The sequence below is a fragment of the Carcharhinus amblyrhynchos genome, chromosome X (genome assembly GCF_965287045.1).
Source record: "Carcharhinus amblyrhynchos chromosome X, sCarAmb.v2.hapA, whole genome shotgun sequence".
Lineage (NCBI taxonomy): Eukaryota > Metazoa > Chordata > Chondrichthyes > Carcharhiniformes > Carcharhinidae > Carcharhinus > Carcharhinus amblyrhynchos.
The window spans coordinates 13,583,327-13,603,765 of NC_137359.1; the positions used below are offsets into that span (position 1 = coordinate 13,583,327).

The 20,439-nt window shown below is 49.1% G+C and overlaps 1 protein-coding gene across 5 annotated transcripts in view; it reads left to right on the forward strand.

Annotated features, from left to right (window-relative positions):
• Nucleotides 1–4,247: 4,247 nt before the first annotated feature.
• Nucleotides 4,248–20,439, forward strand: part of LOC145362040 (transmembrane protein 198-like) — a 90,893-nt gene continuing 74,701 nt past the window's right edge. For all 5 annotated transcript variants that reach the window (XM_080218081.1, XM_080218078.1, XM_080218080.1 and 2 more), the window contains exon 1: nucleotides 4,248–4,673. The gene's annotated coding sequence lies outside the window, so the exon portion shown is untranslated. The remainder of the gene's footprint in view (nucleotides 4,674–20,439) is intronic.

Consider the following 20,439-nt stretch of genomic DNA (forward strand, 5'->3'; position numbering starts at 1 on the left):
GTAAGGATTCTATGCTAGTAGGGGAGCACTGGATTGATCTGCTGTAAAGCTGCAATATTGTGGCTTCTTGATTTACATCCCGAAAAAGATGAGGAATGGCTGGCGGCAGATGAAGCTTTAAAGGTCTAAATGGCAGAGAATTGCATTGAACCTGTGAGACTGGTCATTTGTCCCAGTCTAGACCGGCGTTCACGGGCCACAGAAGCCTCCTCCCACCCTACCTCACCTCACCCAATGGATTGCTCCCTTTCTGCTTCGGGTACATCCACGTTCTGTTTAAACGCAGCTCTGCTACTCACCTCAACCACACCCCGTGGGAGCAACTTTCTAACCCCTTCATTCCCGGGGAGTGGGCATCCTCAACTAGACCAGCGTTTCTTGCCTGTCCATTGAGAAGATAGCAGTGAGCTGCCTTCTTGAACCTCTGCAGTCCACGCGTTCCTGGCCACTCTCTGGGGAATTCTCCCACTGGATTTATTAGAGGCTATTTTATATTGATGTTCGCTGGCTTTAGATGTTATATTTGTTCCCCTACTCTTTCACAAAAGGTCTGGAATTTCTCCAAAGAAACCTCTGTGTTCAGGAAAAGTCCACTGCTTTTAGTCTGTATGTACAAGTCCAGTTTGGAGATGATTTGATAATTCCCCTGTCAATCATGCCTGGAGCCCACATGTGAGTGGGATTGAGATTCGTACAGTGCAAATATCCACCTCTCACTGTACTTTTCTGGACAAATAATCCAGCTCTTGTCAGGAGACTTTGTTGTATTTTCAGTCGGGAGTTCTGTGTGCGGCAGAGGCCATTCAGCCCATCATCTTCCCCAGGCCTGCTCCCCCGCCCTACCCTGTAACCCCACACATTTCCCTTGGCAAATCCACCAATATCCATCTTTGGACACTAAGGGGCAATTTATCATGGCCAATCCACCCTACCCTACACATCTTCGGACTGTGGGTGGAAACTGAAACACCTGGAGGAAATGGGCAGCACGGTGGCGCAGTGGTTAGCACTGCTGCCTCACAGCACCAGGGACCCGGGTTCGATTCCCAGCTTGGGTCACTGTCTGTGTGGAGTTTGCACATTCTCCCCGTGTCTGCGTGGGTTTCCTCCAGGTGCTCCGGTTTCCTCCCACAGTCTAAAAATGCACGGGTTAGGTGCATTGGTCATGCTAAATTGCCTGTTAGTGTCAGGGGTCTAGCTAGGGTAAATGCATGGGGTCAGAGGGATAGGGCCTGGGTAGGATTGTGGTCGGTGCAGACTCGATGGGCTGAATGGCCTCATCCTGCACTGTAGGGCTCTATGATTCTATACTGCTCTGAGAACAGTCTGAATGGCTTCTGGCTCAGAAGTGAGGGTGCTACCCCACTGACCGCAGTGACACTTAGAGATCAGTGAGAAGTCTCACTGTTATGTTAACATATCAGGTTAATGTCCAACAGGTTTATTTGGAATCATGAGCTTTCGGAGTACTGCTCCATCATCATAATTCATAGAGTGTCTACGTCAGACTCCTATTTATTGACTACAGCTCAGCCTTCAACACTATTATTCCCACAAAACTCATCTCCAAACTCTGTGGCCTGGGTCTCGGCTCCTCCCTCTGTGACTGGATCCTGAACTTCCTAACCCACAGACCACAATCAGTAAGGATAGGCAACAACACCTCCTCCACGATAATCCTCAACACTGGTGCCCCACAAGGCTGTGTTCTCAGCCCCCTACTATACTCCTTATACACCTCTGACTGTGCGGCCAAATTCCACTCCAATTCGATCTTCAAGTTTGCTGATGACACCACCGTAGTGGGTCGGATCTCAAACAGCGATGAGATAGAATACAGGAATGAGATCGAGAATCTGGTGAACTGGCGCAACAACAATAATCTCTCCCTCAACGTCAACAAAACGAAAGAGATTGTCATCGACTTCAGGAAGCGTAAAGGAGAACATGCCCCTGTCTACATCAATGGGGACTAAGTAGAAATGGTCGAGAGCTTCAGATTTTTAGCGTCCAGATCACCAACAACCTGTCCTGGTCCCCCCCATGCCGACACTATAGTTAAGAAAGCCCCACCAACGCCTCTACTTTCTCAGAAGACGAAGGAAATTTGACATGTCCGCTACGACTCTCACCAACTTTTACAGATGCACCATAGAAAGCATTCTTTCTGGTTGTATCACAGCTTGGTATGGGCTCCTGCTCTGCCCAAGACCGCAAGGAACTACAAAGGGTCATGAATGAAGCCCAATCCATCACACAAACCAACCTCCCATCCATTGACTCTGTCTACACTTCCCACTGCCTCGGTAAAGCAGCCAGTATAATCAAGGACCCCACGCACCCCGGGCATTCTCTCTTCCACCTTCTTCCATTGGGAAAAAGATACAAAAGTTTGAGGTCACGTACCGACCGACTCAAGAACAGCTTCTTCCCTGCTGCTGTCAGACTTTTGAATGAACCTACCTCACATTAAGTTGATCTTTCTCTACACCCTAGCTATGACTGTAACACTACATTCTGCACCCTCTCCTTTCCTTCTCTATGAACGGTATGCTTTGTCTGTATAGTGTGCAAGAAACAAAACTGTATCCCAATACATGTGACAATAATAAATCAAATCAAATTAAAATCAAATCACCAGGTAAGTGAAGGAGCAGTGCTCCAAAAGCTCATGATTCCAAATAAACCTGTTGGACTTTAACCTGGTGTTGTGAGATTTCTTACTGTATTTACCCCAGTCCAACACCGGCACCTCCACACTTAGAGATCACGCAGAGGGCTCCCAGCACTGGTGTCACTGTAACTCCACAGGAGTCTAACATTTATTTATTCGTCACAAGTAGGCTTACATTAACACTGCAATGAAGTTACTGTGAAAATCCTCCAGTTACCACACTCCTGTTTGGGTACACTGAGGGAGAATTTAGCACGGTCAATGCATCTGACCAGCACGTCTTTCAGACTGTGGGAAGAAACCGGAGGAAACCCATGCAGACACGGGGAGAATGTGCAAACTCCACACAGACAGTGACCCGAGCCGGGAATCGAACCCAGGTCCCTGGCGCTGTGAGTCTCTGGCTGACCGGAGGCAGAGAATTGTCTGGTTTTTTTTAGAGATTGGGATTGAAACATAATATTCACTGAGCTGGAGTCAAGATTAAAAGTTCGTTTCCAACAAGCAATCAGTTTGATTAGTGAAAAAGACTATAAGTGAAAAACACGTTAACACATTCCTCACCGTGGAACTGACTGGGTTCAGTTCTTTAAGAGGTCAATGATTTGAATGGACCCACCCTGGCGAAATCACTTGTTGCCTTTTTGTCAGACACACAGGGACCTTTAAGGATACAAACAGCCTCAAATTAGTCCTGTCGTTATCTGCAGTGAGAATGCAGAGCTGTTCAGCCTTGTTCAATGGCAATGGGGAAAGTAGGTTAAGTTCATGCAAAACAACCTCATCTGTTTTTTTTTAATTTAAATGTGAAGGATTGCATTACAGGAACTTTCCATTTGACAGTCAATCGTAAAAGAGCAGTATCAGGAGGTGAACAGAAATGAAGCTTTTCTTTCTCTCTCTCCCTTGGCTGGTGTGTTTAATTGGTAGAGTCTGGAAGTGAGGTCATTGCTAACTGAATGTGGGGAGAAAATTTTAAATTCAGTCTGTAAGGGAGAACAGTTAGTGTGTGTGTGTGAGAGGGCAGAGAAAGAGAGAGAGAGGGCAGAGAGAGAGAGAGGGCAGAGAGAGAGAGAGGGCAGAGAGAGAGAGAGAGGGGGCAGAGAGAGAGAGAGAGAGGGCAGAGAGAGGGAGAGAGGGCAGAGAGAGAGGGCAGAGAGAGAGAGGGGGCAGAGAGAGAGAGAGGGGGCAGAGAGAGAGAGGGGGGCAGAAAGAGAGAGGGGGGGCAGAGAGAGAGGGCAGAGAGAGGGCAGAGAGAGGGAGAGAGGGGGCAGAGAGAGGGAGATAGAGAGAGAGAGGGAGCAGAGAAAGAGGGGGCAGAGAGAGAGAGAGAGAGCAGTTAGTGAGTGAGAGAGGGGGCAGTTAGAGAGAGAGGGCAAAGAAAGAGGGGGCAGTGAGTGAGAGAGAGAAAGAGAGAGGGCAGTTAGTGAGGGAGAGAGTGAGAGCGAGAGAGAGGGGCAGTTGGTGAGTGAAAGAGAAAGGGGGCAGTTGGTAAGGGAGACAGTGAAAGAGCAAGAGAGGGGGGCAGTTAGAGGAGAGGGAGAAAGAAGGGGGGCAGTTAGTAGAGGAGAGAGTGAGAGAGGTAGTTTAGGAGAGGGAATAAAGATTTAAACTTAGTTTGTGAAAAACAAGAATTAAGCAAGTTAAAGGACAGTGAAACTCAGGTCTGAGAAAGGTTAGTGAGTGTAAACATTCACACTGAGAGAAAGGGACTGACACTCAGAGAGAGAGGGGCAGGAAATAGTTAAATGCCAGACCCAAACTAAGGGATTTGCAGACAAGAGATTATTTCTCTGCTTCTCTCTCTCTCTCTGAAAACTTGTTCCCAGTGTTTGGGAATCAGTTTTTCCGAAGGCCACAGATTCTAGTACATGATTCACAAGAAGTTGGAGAAGAGTTTGGGAGTTGTTTTGTGCAGGCGCTGAGATATTTTTACCCTCTCCCATTCCAGAGGAAATGGCTTCAGCACACGAGTGCTGAGGGGCTGCTACGTTTCAGGGTGAGTAACGTGTGTTGTCTGCTGGCTTGAGGAGTTTAGCTTTTGTTCGCTGCTTGCACGAGGCTCGGGTTGACAGATGAATTGCTGAAGTTCTTCAGCTGGGGCCTGTTGCTCCCAGCACAGTCCTGAAATCAGGGGGTTTGCTTTGCCCTGTTTTCTCAGTGCTGTGCACTGCTCAGGCAGGGCTCCAGGACAGAGGGGAGCCCTGTTACAGGGAGTGGGGGGGTGTGTGTGGAGGAGTACAGGTCCCACTACACAATGAGTCTGGACAAAAAGCCACAACACAAGGTATTTCTCACTTTGTCACTTACTTGTCACTGGAGACTGGCTCAGTCTGAGCACGTGTGAAGGGAAAGGTGATTGGCGAACGGGTGGCGAATCGTCAATGAAGCATCCATGTCCCTGGCATTGAGCCCAAGCTGGCACCAGGGAACCTGTGCCAGTATGGTATTAAGAGGAGCCCTACACAATAAGATTACTTTAAGTATTGAGCTTGTAGTCCTGGCAACGTGTGATAAAATGCAAACATTTCCCATTGCTGTCCATTCAGTAATTATGATGTTGGAGATGCCAGCGTTGGACCGGAGTGGGCACAGTAAGAAGTCTGACAACAACAGGTTAAAGTCCAACAGGTTTTATTTGGAATCACGAGCTTTCAGAGCACTGCTCCTCCTTCAGGTGAGTCCTGACGACAGGACAACACTCCAAAAGCTCGTGCTACCAAATAAACCTGTTGGACTTTAACCTGGTGTTGTGAGACTTCTTACTATTCAGTAATTAACAGCAGGGTTAATTCTGTCTGGTATGGTTTCAGATTGAGTTTACAAAGATAAACACAGGTGGGGGGTAGACTGTTGTCTATGCCATCCTTCCTTTTTTTTTAAAAAAGATTTTTTAAAATCCGCTTCTTGCTTCCGGGGATACCTTTTAATAGGAACTGGCCACGTTCCGTGAAAAAGTGCCTCCTGAAACCCGTTTGTCAGTTTGGATGTGTGCCCCTGCGGTTGTGGTTTACCCTGACGTGGCACTCAGGATTAACCTTTTTTATTCCTTTAGCTTTCTTCTAATCTTCCGAAACGCCACTCTCACTCATTGCCTTTTCCAAGGTGTAAGAGTGCCAGTTTTTTTCCTAAGCCTCCCTCCGAGCTTGGTTCCTCCATCACCAGGAGACCAGTTCCACCTCCTGCACCTCTCCCAGCGCTCCTTCAAGGGTCCAGAATCAGTGCCCTGAGCATCGCAAAGAAATGAAAAGCTTGCATTTCTGTGGCACCTTTGGAACATCTCGAAGCATCGTACGGCCAATGAAGCACCGTCTGAATTGTAGTCACTCCCTTGTAATGTTGGAAATACAGCAGCCCATTTACACAAAGAAAGCTCCCACAAACAACATTGCAATAACCATCAGATAATCTGTTTTGTCCTGTTTATTGAGGGATAAATCATAGAATCCCTACAGTGCAGAGGGAGGCCATTTGGCCCATTGAGTCTGCACCGACCACAATCCCACCCAGGCCCTATCCCCATAACCCCATGCATTTATTCTAGCCAGTCCTCCTGACACTAAGGGGCAATTTAGCATGGCCAATCCATCTAACCTGTACTGACCACAATCCAAGTCTGCACTGACCATAATCCAACCCCTGTAACCTCACATATTTACCCTACTGATCCCTCTGACCTACGCATCCCAGGACACTAAGGGACAATTTAGCATGGCCAATCCATCTAACCTGCACATCTTTAGACACTAAGGGACAATTTAGCATGGCCAATCCATCTAACCTGCACATCTTTAGACACTAAGGGACAATTTAGCATGGCCAATCCACCTAACCTGCACATCTTTAGACACTAAGGGACAATTTAGCATGGCCAATCCACCCTAACCTACACATCTTTGGAGTTTGGGAGGAAATGGAGAAAATCCACGCAGACACGGGGAGAATGTGCAAACTCCACACAGACGGTGACCCAAGCCGGGAATCGTACCCAGTTCCCTGGCGCTGTGAGTCAGCAGTGCAAACTTGTGCCACCGTGCTGCCCATGTAAATGCAAATATTAACTGTTCTTTAGTGTTGCTGCAAAAAGGGACATGTCGTTGAAACTTTTTGTCTTTCACTGATCAGGACAGATGTAAGAATACTGTATTTCAAAAGGAACAACAGTTATACTACATGAGGAAAGGCTGCTGACTGATTGGCAAGTGGACTGTGATGGAGCGTTGTGTTTCTGTGGAAAATGCACCAGGTTATTCCCCAAAGAGAAGCTTGGATAACTGTTCCCTGGTACATTGACAGTGGTGGCGATAGTAATGCTCTTGCATTGGTGGTGGTATTGATGATGGTGGTGTCGACAATGATGGCATTGACAGTGACAGCCTGGCGCTGGGTGTTGGCAGTGCCAGTGGTGTGAGCAGTAGTGATGTTGGCAGTGCCAGTGGTGATATTGGCAGAGCCAGTGGTGTGAGCAGTAGTGATGTTGGCAGTGCCAGTGGTGATGTTGGCAGTGCCAGTGGTGTGAGCAGTGGTGATGTTGGCAGTGCCAGTGGTGTGAGCAGTGGTGATGTTGGCAGTGCCAGTGGTGTGAGCAGTGGTGATGTTGGCTGTGCCAGTGGTGATGTTGGCAGTGCCAGTGGTGTAAGCAGTGGTGATGTTGGCAGTGCCAGTGGTGTGATCAGTGGTGATGTTGGCAGTGCCAGTGGTGATGTTGGCAGTGCCAGTGGTGTGAGCAGTGGTGATGTTGGCAGTGCCAGTGGTGTGAGCAGCTTTTTTTGTTTAAAGTTTATTTATTGGTCACAAGCAGGCTTACATTAACATTGCAATGAAGTCACTATGAAATTCCCCTAGTTGCCACACTCCTGTCCAGGTACACTGAAGGACCCCCACACACCCCGGACATTCTCTCTTCCACCTTCTTCCATCGGGAAAAAGATACAAAAGTCTGAGGTCACGTACCAACCGACTCAAGAACAGCTTCTTCCCTGCTGCTGTCAGACTTTTGAATGGACCTACCTCACATTAAGTTGATCTTTCTCTACACCCTAGCTATGACTGTAACACTATATTCTGCACTCCTTTCCTTCTCTATGAACAGTATGCTTTGTCTGTACAGCGCACAAGAAACAATACTTTTCACTGTATCCCAATACATGTGATAATAATCAATCAAATATTAAGTTGATCTTTCTCTACACCCTAGCTATGACTGTAACACTACATTCTGCACCCTCTCCTTTCCTTCTCTATGAGTGGTATGCTTTGTCTGTATAGTGTACAAGAAACAATACTTTTCACTGTATCCCAATACATGGGACAATAATAAATCAAATCAAACTGAGGGAGAATGTAGCCTGGCCAATGCATCCTCACCAGTACCTGTTCCAGACTGTTGGAGGAAACAGGAGCACCCGGAGGAAACCCACGCAGACATGGTGGTCTTGGCAGTAGGCGCTGGCGGTGATGTTGGTGCTGCCAGTGGCACTAGTGGGAGCAGCAGTGATTTTAGTTATTGTGGTGGTGTTAGCAGCGGAGGTATTGGCAGAGCCGCTGGAGGTATTGGCAGTGATTTTTAGTTGCTGGGTGTTAGCAGCAGTGGTGTTGGCAGTGCCAGGATCCACACTGGCAGCAGTTGTGATGTTGCTGGTCATGGTGATGATGTTTGGTAATAACAGTTGTACTGGTTTTGGCTGTGACTGTGATGGCACATCCCGAAACGTTTAGCAGCTGAGCCCAACCAAGGAAGGAATAAACCATGGCCACGTTAAACTGTCTCACCATGAAAAACTCCAAAAAACAAAACTCCAATCCCGATTAGCACTTCATTTTGGCCACTTCTGTCACTTTGAGAAACGTCTTGTTCAGTCGGTTAGCACTGTGGTTGATGTGGTACAGTGGTTAGCACTGCTGCCTCACAGCACCAGGGACATAAGAACATAAGAAATAGGAGCAGGAGTAGGCCATCTAGCCCCTCGAGCCTGCCCCGCCATTCAATAAGATCATGGCTGATCTGTCGTGGCTCAGTTCCACTTTCCCGCCCTCTCCCCATAACCCTTAATCCCCTCTCTTATCAAAAACCCATCAACCCGCGTCTTAAAAATATTTAGCGAGGCAGCCTCCACCACTTCAACGGGCAGAGAATTCCAGAGATTCACCACCCTTTGAGTGAAGAAGTTCCTCCTCAACTCCATTCTAAACCGCCTCCCCTTTATCTTGAGGCTGTGCCCCCTAGTCCTACTATCCTTTCTGAGCAGGAAGAGTCTCTCCACCTCTATCCTATCCATCCCATTCATCATCTTATACGTCTCAATGAGATCTCCCCTCATTCTTCTAAACTCTAACGAGTACAAGCCTAGTTTATTCAGCCTCTCCTCATAGCTCAACCCCCTCAACTCCGGTATCAGCCTAGTAAACCTCCTCTGCACTCCCTCCAAGGCCAAAATATCCTTGCGTAAGTACGGCGCCCAAAACTGCACACAGTACTCCAGCTGCGGCCTCACCAATGCCCTATACAGCTGCAGCAAGACCTCCCTACTTTTATATTCAATCCCCCTCGCTATGAAGGCCAGCATCCCATTCACCTTCCTGACCACCTGCTGCACCTGCAAGCTGGGTTTTTGCGACTCATGCACAAGGACCCCGAGGTCCCTCTGCACCGTCGCCTGCTGCAGTTTTTCTCCACGTAAGTAATAATCCTTCCTACCATTATTCCTACCAAAGTGGACCACCTCGCACTTGCCAACATTAAATTCCATTTGCCATTTCCTGGCCCATTCGCCCAGCCTATCTAGATCCTTCTGCAGACTCTCCACACCCTCCGCACAATTTGCCGTTCCCCCAATCTTGGTGTCATCAGCAAATTTCGACACCCTGCACTCGGTTCCCTCCTCCAGATCATCTATATAAATGGTAAATAGCTGAGGCCCCAGCACCGACCCCTGGGGCACTCCACTAGTCACCAACCACCCGGGTTCAATTCCCAGCTTGGGTCACTGTCTGTGTGGAGTTGCACATTCTCCCCGTGTCTGCATGGGTTTCCTCCGGGTGCTCCGGTTTCCTCCCACAGTCTGAAAGATGTGCAGGTTAGGGTGCATTGACCATGCTCAATTCTCTCTGTACCCGAACAGGAATGTGACGATTAGGGGAATTTCACAGTAACTTCATTGCAGTGTTAATGTAGGTTTTACTTGTGACGCAAATAAATAAACTTTAACTTTTGGTGGGTGTGACTTTGGTGGAATTGAAATAAGATGAAAAGAAATGCAGTGATGGAATCAGTGATTATTCAGTGTTAAGAATGCTTCTTAACTCGGAGCGTTTTCCAAAAAAAACTTCTGGTGGGCCAAGTCCTTTTACAAGACAAAGGAATCAGTGCAATGCACAGGCTTGATGTTAAGCTGAGTTAGTCACTGGAACTGGCTGCAAAGCATTGATAGGTGTATTGCCACCATTGTGCTTCTGATTAGTTTCATCAAGAGCTTGATCTCTGGGACATTTTCACCGCAGTTACACAAACTGATGTGATTAAGAGCATCTCGTGCAGGATTTTCAATCACTTTCTGTGGTACAAAGAGCTTGTTGTGGACTCTGCAATTTCTCTTAACTCTCTGTCTCTCTCCTCCTTTGAGGCACTCATTGAAACCAACCTCTTTGAACAAGCTTTTGGCCATCTGGTCTAATATCTCCTGGTGTGACTTGGTATCAAATTTTTTGGTAGCCCTGCCAAACACCTTGGGACGTTTTAGTATGTTAAAGGCACCACCTAAGTACAAGTTGTTGCTTTCGACAGTATTCTTGACCTTGACGTAGTTTAGGTTTTGGCTAAATTCTCAAGCAGAAACATTTGAAAAGATTTCCTCGTCAGTGTTCTGCTCTTGTCTCCACTCAATGCCAGGGACCCGGGTTCGATTCCCGCTTGTGTCGCTGTCTGTGTGGTGTTTGCACATTCTCCCCATGGCTGTGTGGGTTTCCTCTGGATACCGTTGCAGAGTTGATGTAAGCCTACTTGTGGCAATAAGAAATAAACTTTGAAGGTGCCAACTAGTGCCCAGGTTGTGGAGTTGGGGGGGGGGGTGGGGAGAAACACGGGGAGGGTATGGCTCTGTGACCAGGCACCCACTGACCCAAACACTACCCTTCATGATGTGGAGATGCTGGTGTTGGACTGGGGTAAACACAGTAAGAAGTCTCACAACACCAGGTTAAAGTCCAACAGGTTTATTTGGTAGCACGAACTTTCGGAGTGCTTTCCCTTCATCGGCTGAAACCAAATCTTTGCGGAACGTAGCAGTGTTCCATTCTACATCCTGATGGAGAGACTGACAGAGGATTCCAGTCATCTCAATGTAAAAGGGAATGAACTTTGACAAATAAGGTGTCAGAGCAAGGAAGCAGTGCAGGGCATGCTTGTCCTTGGGGGGGGTGGATGTTTGCCCTACGGCTGTTATCTTGTCTGGATCGGCCTTTGCACCAACTGTGAGCAGGTGGCCCAAGTAGGGAACCCCTGAGTCTGCCCTTAGCAGGGCTGAGCTTCCACTGGACAGCCTCGATTCTGTTCTCACACTGAACGGCCTTGCACCAGGATGTCATTGATCATTTCACAGGGTTGGACTGCAAAGAGCTGTTCCATAGACAGGCGGACGAACCTCACCGCCAGCGGAGATACAGTGGGACAGGCGGACGAACCTCGCCGCCAGCGGAGATACGGTGGGACAGGCGGACGAACCTCGCCGCCAGCGGAGATACAGTGGGACAGGCGGACGAACCTCGCCGCCAGCGGAGATGCAGTGGGACAGGCGGACGAGCCTCGCCGCCAGCGGAGATACAGTGGGACAGGCGGACGAACCTCGCCGCCAGCGGAGATACGGTGGGACAGGCGGACGAACCTCACCGCCAGCGGAAATACAGTGGGACAGGCGGATGAGCCTCGCCGCCAGCGGAGATGCCGAGGGACAGGCGGACGAGCCTCGCCGCCAGCGGAGATACCGAGGGACAGGCGGATGAGCCTCACCGCCAGCGGAGATGCCGTGGGACAGGCGGACGAGCCTCACCGCCAGCGGAGATACCGAGGGACAGGCGGACGAACCTCACCGCCAGTGGAGATACCGTGGGACAGGCAGACGAGCCTCGCCGCCAGCGGAGATACCGAGGGACAGGCGGACGAACCTCACCGCCAGTGGAGATACCGTGGGACAGGCAGACGAGCCTCGCCGCCAGCGGAGATACCGAGGGACAGGCGGACGAACTTCACCGCCAGCGGAGATACCGTGGGACAGGCGGACGAACCTCACCGCCAGTGGAGATACCGTGGGACAGGCAGACGAGCCTCGCCGCCAGCGGAGATACCGAGGGACAGGCGGACGAACTTCACCGCCAGCGGAGATACCGAGGGACAGGCGGACGAACCTCACCGCCAGTGGAGATACCGTGGGACAGGCAGACGAGCCTCGCCGCCAGCGGAGATACCGTGGGACAGGCGGACGAACTTCACCGCCAGTGGAGATACCGTGGGACAGGCGGACGAGCCTCACCGCCAGCGGAGATACCGAGGGACAGGCGGACGAACTTCACCGCCAGCGGAGATACCGTGGGACAGGCGGACGAACCTCGCTGCCAGCGGAGATACCGAGGGACAGGCGGACGAACTTCACCGCCAGCGGAGATACGGTGGGACAGGCGGACGAACCTCGCTGCCAGTGGACATACCGTGGGACAGGCGGATGAGCCTGTATCTGCCCACTCGAGACATGAGTGTCAGTGAGCTTTGAAGATTCTTTATCCATTGTCGAAATCTGCACTTTGAATCCAGGATGCTGAAAAACTGTGTGCGGGACACACTCCTGAATATCATTCTATATCCCCGTGGAGAAGCTGATGGAACGGCATAGAACATAGAAAAATGACAGCACAAACAGGCCCTTCGGCCCACAAGTTGCGCCGATCATATCCCTACCTACTGGGCTTACCTATAGCCCTCAATTCTATTAGATCCCATATACTCATCCAGAAGTCTTTTAAAAGACCCCAGCGAGTTCGCCTCCACCACCACCGATGGCAGCCGATTCCACTCACTCACCACCCTCTGAGTGAAAAACTTACCCCTAACATCACTTCTGTACTTGCTTCCCAGCACCTTAAACCTGTGTCCTCTCGTAGCGACCATTTCAGCCCTGGGAAATAGCCTCCGAGAATCCACCCTATCTATTCCTCTCAACATTTTATAAACCTCTATCAGGTCGCCTCTCAACCTTCGTCTCTCCAGGGAAGAAGAGACCTAGCTCCCTCAACCTATCTTCATAAGACATGCCTCCCAATCCAGGCAACATCCTTGTAAATCTCCTCTGCACCCTCTCAATAGCTTCCACATCCTTCCTGTAGTGAGGCGAGCAGAACTGCGCACAGTACTCCAAGTGGGGTCTGACAAGGGTCTTATAAAGTTGCAGCATTACCTCCTGACTCCTAAACTCAATCCCTCGATTAATGAAGGCCAGTACACCATACGCCTTCTTGACCGCATCCTCCACCTGTGAGGCCAATTTAAGAGTCCTATGGACCTGGACCCCAAGATCCTTCTGCTCTTCAACACAGCTAAGACTCCTACCCTTGATATTGTACTTGTTCATCCCAGTGGTCCTGCCAAAATGGACCACTACACATTTATCCGCGTTGAAGTCCATCTGCCACTTCTCCGTCCAGTCCTGCATCCTATTCATGTCGGCTATGATCTGTTCAACTGCCTTCACGGGGTGATGGGGTGTCTGAAGTGCTTTATTCGGGTGTACTGGGTCAATGCAGATCCTCACCGTGCCATCTCTCTTCGCTATAGCTACCGTCACAGAAACCTACTCTGTGTGGCCCCATCTATCTCTTGCGCAACCGTGTCACTTCCTGTGTGCAGGTCACGGCAATATATACATCGATACACATTCGATACTAAAATCTCTTCTTTGTGGCTCGGAGTTGAATTTTATTTGGATACTGTGAAGCACCTTGGGAAATTCTACTGAGGTAAAAGTTAATAAAGTTTATTCTGAAGGAAAATCCCCTAGTCGCCACACTCCTGTTCGGGTACACCGAGGGAGAATTTAGTACGGTCAATGCACCCAACCAGCTCTTCTTACAGACTGAGAGGAAACCAGAGCACCCGGAGGAAACCCACGCAGACACGGGGAGAATGTGCAGTCTCCACACAGACAGTGTCCCGAGCCGGGAATGGAACCCAGGTCCCTGGAGCTGTCAGGCAGCAGTGCTAACCACTGCGCCACCCCACGTGCGATATAAAATGCAAGTTGCTGTCATCTTGTTTTTCGGTCAACCACAAATTTGCTCCAGTTGTTGCATTGCTGATTGGTCTCATTTTGAGCAAAGCCACAGTTAATTTATTGGTCACAAGTAAGGCTTATATTAACACTGCAATGAAGTTACTGTGAAATTCCCCGAGTCACCGCACTCCGGTGCCTGTTCGGGTCAATGCACCCTAACCAGCGCGTCTTTTGGAAACCGGAGCACCCGGAGGAAACCCACGCAGACATGGGGAGAATGTGCAAATTCTACACAGACAGTGACCCGAGCCGTTTTGAATGCACCAAGTGTTTTGGGTGTGAGTGTGATGTACGTTTGTTAAGTCTCCAGTTGGGGGACGGTGGGAGTGGGTGTCTGGGGGTGCAGGAGGAAGGAAGTGAAGCATGTGGAGGACCCATGTGCTTTTTAATTGATTTCAGACAGCGAGCGGCTCACTCCCTCTCGACCTCAGTCCCTTCAGGTTAAACAGTTGTGTTCTGTTAGCTGCCTGAGCACAAGGAGAAAATGTTTCTGATAACTGTGGAAACAATTACGAGCCAAAGATTTAAAAAAATCTGGCGTGAAGATTGCTGCACAGAAACTTCAAGGGACAAAATGTCCTGTGGTTTGATAATTCTTAACTTCTATAATCAGTGTTGCAGACGTACAGAAAGCTTTCTGTTCAGTAGACAATGTGTATATTGACAAAGCTGCAATGAAAAATCCTGTTCCTGGTTTAAGCTACGTTATTTCAGAAGGTAACCCCATTGTTCCCCTCCTCCCTGTGTTAGCTGCCCCTGTGTGAAATCTGTGTCCTCCAGTTGTGATGTGGAGATGCCGGCATTGGACTGGGGCAAACACAGTAGGAAGTCTCACAACACCAGGTTAAGGTCCAACAGGTTTATTTGGTAGTAAACACCACGAACTTTCGGAACGCTGCCCCTTCGTCAGGTGAGTGGGGAGTTCTGATCACAAACAGGGCCTATAAAGACACACACTCAGTTTACTGATTAGAATGCGAGTCTTTACAGCTAATCAAGTCTTAAAGGTACAGACAATGTGAGTGGAGAGAGCATTAAGCACAGGTTAAAGAGATGTGTATTGTCTCCAGACAGGACGGTTAGTGAGATTTTACAAGTCCAGGCAAGTCATGGGGGTTACAGATAGTGTGACATGAATCCAAGATCCCGGTTGAGACCGTCCTCATGTGTGTGGAACTTGGCTATCAGTCTCTGCTCAGCGACTCTGCGCTGTTGTGTGTCGTGAAGGCTGCCTTGGAGAACATTTACCCAAAGATCAGAGGCCGAATGCCCGTGACCGCTGAAGTGTTCCCCAACAGGAGGGGAACAGTCTTGCCTGGTGACTGTCGAGCGATGTTCATTCATCCGTTGTCGTAGCGTCTGCATGGTCTCCCCAATGTACCATGCTTCGGGACATCCTTTCCTGCAGCGTATCGGGTAGACAACGTTGGCCGAGTTGCAAGAGTATGTACCGTGTACCTGGTGGACGGTGTTCTCACGTGAGATGATGGCATCCGTGTCGATGATCCGGCATGTCTTGCAGAGGTTGCTGTGGCAGGGTTGTGTGGTGTTGTGGTCACTGTTCTCCTGAAGGCTGGGTAGTTTGCTGCGAACAATGGTCTGTTTGAGGTTGTGTGGTTGTCTGAAGGCAAGAAGTGGGGGTGTGGGGATGTCTTTGGCGAGATGTTCGTCTTCATCAATGACACGTTGAAGACTCTGGAGAAGTGTTCGTCCAGTTGTGCCATTGAGCGTATAGGGCGAGGGTAGTTGGGCTGTTCCATTGCAGCGTGAGTTGTGGTCATAACCAGATCCAAGCATCCTCACCATGGATCATGACTGGGAGCGGCACAGTGGTTAGCACTGCTGCCTCCCAGTGCCAGGGACCTGGGTTCAATTCCCAGCTTGGGTCACTGTCTGTGAGGAGTCTGAATATTCTCCCTGTGTCTGTGTGGGTTTCCTCCGGGTGCTCCGGTTTCCTCCCACAGTCCAAAGATGCGCGGGTTAAGTGGATTGGCCGTGCTAAATTGTCCCTTAGTGCCCAAAGGTTAGGGGGAATGGCGGGGTAAATACATGGAGTTATGGTGATGAGGCCTGGGTAAGATGCTGTGTTGGAGGGTCGGTGCAGTGTCGATGGGCTGAATGGCCTCCTGCATGATGTATAGATTGTATTGAAACCTGACATGGTGTTGCATCAGATGTTAGAGCGGGTGATAAAAAGGTTGACAAGAATGGTTCCAGGGACGTCAGTTAGTTGGATAGATCGGAGACGGAGGAAAAGGGCAGGCATTGGCAAGGATGTGATGGGCCAAATGGCTTCCTTCTGTGCTTCTATTTACCCACAAAGCTATTGGCAGAAGCTTTGTCAAGTTTTGTTTTAAAGTAAATTCATATCAATTGCTTGCTACAATTGAGGGGGAGGCGGTGGTGTTGTTGCTGGATTAGTAATCCAGAGATTCTGGGCAATGAGCGGGCATCAAATCCCACCATGACAGATGGTGAAACTTGAATTCAATAAAAATCTGGAATTAGAAGTCTAATGCCCGTGAAACCATTTGTCGATTTTGTTGTAAAAACCCATCTGATTCACGAATGTCCTTTTGGGAAGGAAATCTGCCATCCTTACCCAGTCTGGCCTACATGTGACTCCCCAGCAATGTGGCTGACTCTTAAAATGGCCTGGCAAGCCACACAATAGTATCGATCTGCTGCCAATGAGACTGGGCAGACCTACTAGCGTTGAGCTATGTAACTGGAAACGCTGCAGAGCTCTCCTTACGAGCATCTGGGCGCTCGTACCAAAATTGAGAGAGTTGTCTCACAGACTGGTCAAAACTGAAATTGTCTGGAAGGTGTGATTCCATGTGTGAGCATATCCCAGACGTCACCGTCCCCTGGTATGTCCTGTCCCAGCAGCACACCCTGGCAGAGGTTGTGGCACAGTGCTGAACAGTCGAGAAGGAGTTACCCTGGGAATCCTTGATGTGAACTCCAAAATCACATGGCATCGGGTTAAACATGGATAAGGAAACCCCCTGCTGATTACTACATGATTAATTACTCCACCATGTTGAACACTACATGGAAGAAACACTGAGGATGACCAGGGCACAGAATGCACTTTGGCCTCGGGGGGGGGGGGGGGGGCTTCACTGTCCATCACTGACTCTGTCGCACCACCACAGACCCAGCTGGCCAGGTGCTAAAGGACGTCACTGCTACATACAATCCCGATAGTGCAGAAAAAGGCCATTCAGCCCATCGAATCTGCACCGAGCACAGTTCCACCCAACCCCTATCCGTATAACCCCACATATTTACCCTGCTAATTGCCCTAACCTACACACTTTGGGACACCTAAGGGGCAATTTAACATGGTCAATCTACCTAACCTGCACATCTTTGGACTGTGGGAGGAAACCGCAGCACCCAGAGGAAACCCACGCAGACACGGGGAGAATGTGCAGACTCCACACAGACAGTGACCCGAGCCGGGGATCGAATCCAGGTCCCTGGCGCTGTGAGGCAGCAGTGAGAGGGCATTTTATAAAGATGCTCCAAATCGAGAGGGGCAAAATTACGTTGGCAAAAGGGTTGAGAGCCAGATGGCACTGAGCGAAGGTGAGTGGTAGAAGAAGCAACAGTGATAGCAAAAGGAAAACCTTTCTCCCACAGCGCTTGTTGGGATCTGGATAGTGAATGCAGGGTCAATCAACGCATTCAAAAGGGATGTGGATAATTATCTTAAAAGGGTGAGGCGGCGGGGGGACACTATGTGAACTGCCCCTGCAGAGAGCCAGCACCAACACAATGGGCTGAAGGGCCTCCTCTTGGGAAAATAATTGATTGGGGGCGGGGGGAAAGGCAGGGCGTCGGGACTGAGAAATAGCACAGACACCACTGGCCTCCTTCTGTGCTGTAACCATTCTGTGAACTAGCTGGCAGAGGCCATTCTGCCCCTCGAGCCTGTTCTGCAATTCAGTTGGATTGCGGCTGATCAGTACCTCAACTCCTGCCTTTGCTCCGTAATCCTCGCTAATCAGTTTTAAAGGTTCCAGTTGCCTCCCTGCCGTCCACGGGCTTTAGGGGAGACAGTTCCACGCTCCTTTGTGTTCATTCCTTTTTGTGTCTGTGCTAACACTGAGGACAAAGCTCATTTTGGCTTGAAAAGTGACAACAATCTGTGATCTTTTTTATATAAATAACATGCAATCCAAAACGCTTAATCCCCCCCACCCCCACAACCCCCAATCTCTGATTCCGATAGATTTCAGGAAAATTTATAGGCTGTGACGAATAACATTCCGGAATGGGAGCATGCAGGAAAGTATTATTGCAAGCATGGAAAAAAAAGTTTATTTTTCCCTTCAGAAATGTTTCCCTTCCTGTTTTCTTACAGATTTGAGGCCTCGTACCCAAGTGTTAACAAGTTCCAGTGATTTGTCGAGTGGTAAATTCTCTCCTTGACGGTCTATCTATAGACCTTTCCAAAGAGAAATGTGGTTCCCCGTCAGCTTATAGCAAGTACTTTCAGATCAGTTTACGTTCGAGGTAGCTTACAGGCTCTAAATGGCTCCACCATTGGTGGTGACTGTGCCTCCAGCTGCCTGGGTCCTAACCTCCTGGAGTTCCCCCTCTAAACCGCTCCGCCCTCTCTCTCACCTCTTTTGAGATGTTCCCTAAAGCTCACCAGTCACTTGTCTTAACGCCTTAAGTGCTGAGATATCAAATTGTGTTTGATAATGCCTCTCGAGAACCTTTGGATGTTTATCACGTTGAAGTTACTACGTACGTGCAAGCTGTTTTCCTTTGATCATATAAAGAGATTAAGGGAATAGAAGAAATATAGGAGATAGGAGCGGGAGGAGGCCATTTGGCCCTTCGAGCCTGCTCCACCATCCATCACCATCATCCAACTCAATATCTAATCCTGCTTTCTCCCCATAACCTTTGATCCCATTCACCCCAAGTGCGATATCCAGCCGCCTCTTGAATACATTCAATGTTTTGGCATCAACTACTTCCTGTGGGAATGAATTCCACAGGCTCACCGGGTGAAGAAATGTCTCCTCATCTCCGTCCTAAACGGTCCACCCCGAATCCTCAGACTGTGACCCCCGGTTCTGTACTCCCCCCACCATCGGGAACCCCCTCCCTGCATCTACCCTGTCGAGTCCTGTTAGAATTTTATAAATCTCTATGAGATTCCCTCCTCATTCGTCTGAACTCCAGTGAAAACAATCCTAACCGAGTCAATCTCTCCTCATACATCAGTCCCCCCGGAATCAGCCTGGTAAACCTTCGCTGCACTCCCTCGAGAGCAAGAATATCCTTCCTTAGAAAAGGAGATCAAAACTGCACACAATACTCTAGGTGTTATTTAGGGTAGATAGAGAAACTATTTCCTCTGGTCAGAGAGTCCAGGACATAGGGGTAGAACCTAAAATTTGAACTGAACCGTTTGGGGGTCATATGAGGAAGGATTTCACAGAGGAGTGGAAATCTAGCACATCCCTGCTCCTCACTTCCTGGAAATAGCTGTCGGGAGGGTGAAGGGGGAATCCAATAGAAAATTCCAAAACTGAGGAGATTGATAGATTTTTTTCTTGGGCAAGGTTATTGAAGGATATAAATACACTATCATCTAGAACCATAGAACATTACAGCTCAGAAACAGGCCTTTTGGCCCTTCTTGTTTGTGCCGAACCATTTTTCTGCCTAGTCCCACTGACCTGTACCTGGACCATATCCCTCCACACCCCTCTCATCCATGAACCCGTCCAAGATTTTCTTAAATGTTAAAAGTGAGCCCGCATTTACCACTTTATCCGGCAGCTCATTCCACACTCCCACCACTCTCTGTGTGAAGAAGCCCCCCCCAATATTCCCTTTAAACTTTTCACCCTTAACCCATGCCCTCTGGTTTTCTTTCTCCCCTAGCCTCAGTGGAAAAAGCCTGCTTGCATTCACTCTATCTATACCCAGCAAAATCTTATTCACCTCTATCAAATCCCCCCTCATTCTTCTACACTCCAGGGAATAAAGTCCTTACCTATTCTAATTGGCATTCAGGGCAGACTAAACAGACTGAATGGACTCCTCCAGCTCCAGTATCCCTGAAGTAAGAGGTCGTGTGCTGTGGTTGTAGTACCCCTACCTGGAAGCTCTGGGTTCGAGCCCAATGCGGGTGGCACAGTGGTTAGCATGGCTGCCTCGCAGCACCAGGGATCTGGGTTCGATTCCCAGCTCGGGTCACTGTCTGTGTGGTGTTTGCACATTCTCCCTGTGTCTGCGTGGGTTTCCTTTGGGTGCTCTGGTTTCCTCCCACAGTCTGAAAGACACGCTGGTTGGATGCATTGGCCGTGCTAAATCCTCTGTCAGTGTACCCAAACAGGAGTGTGGCAACTAGGGGATTTTCACAGTAACTTCATTGCAGTGTTAATGTAAGCCTACTTGTGACACGAATAAAATAAA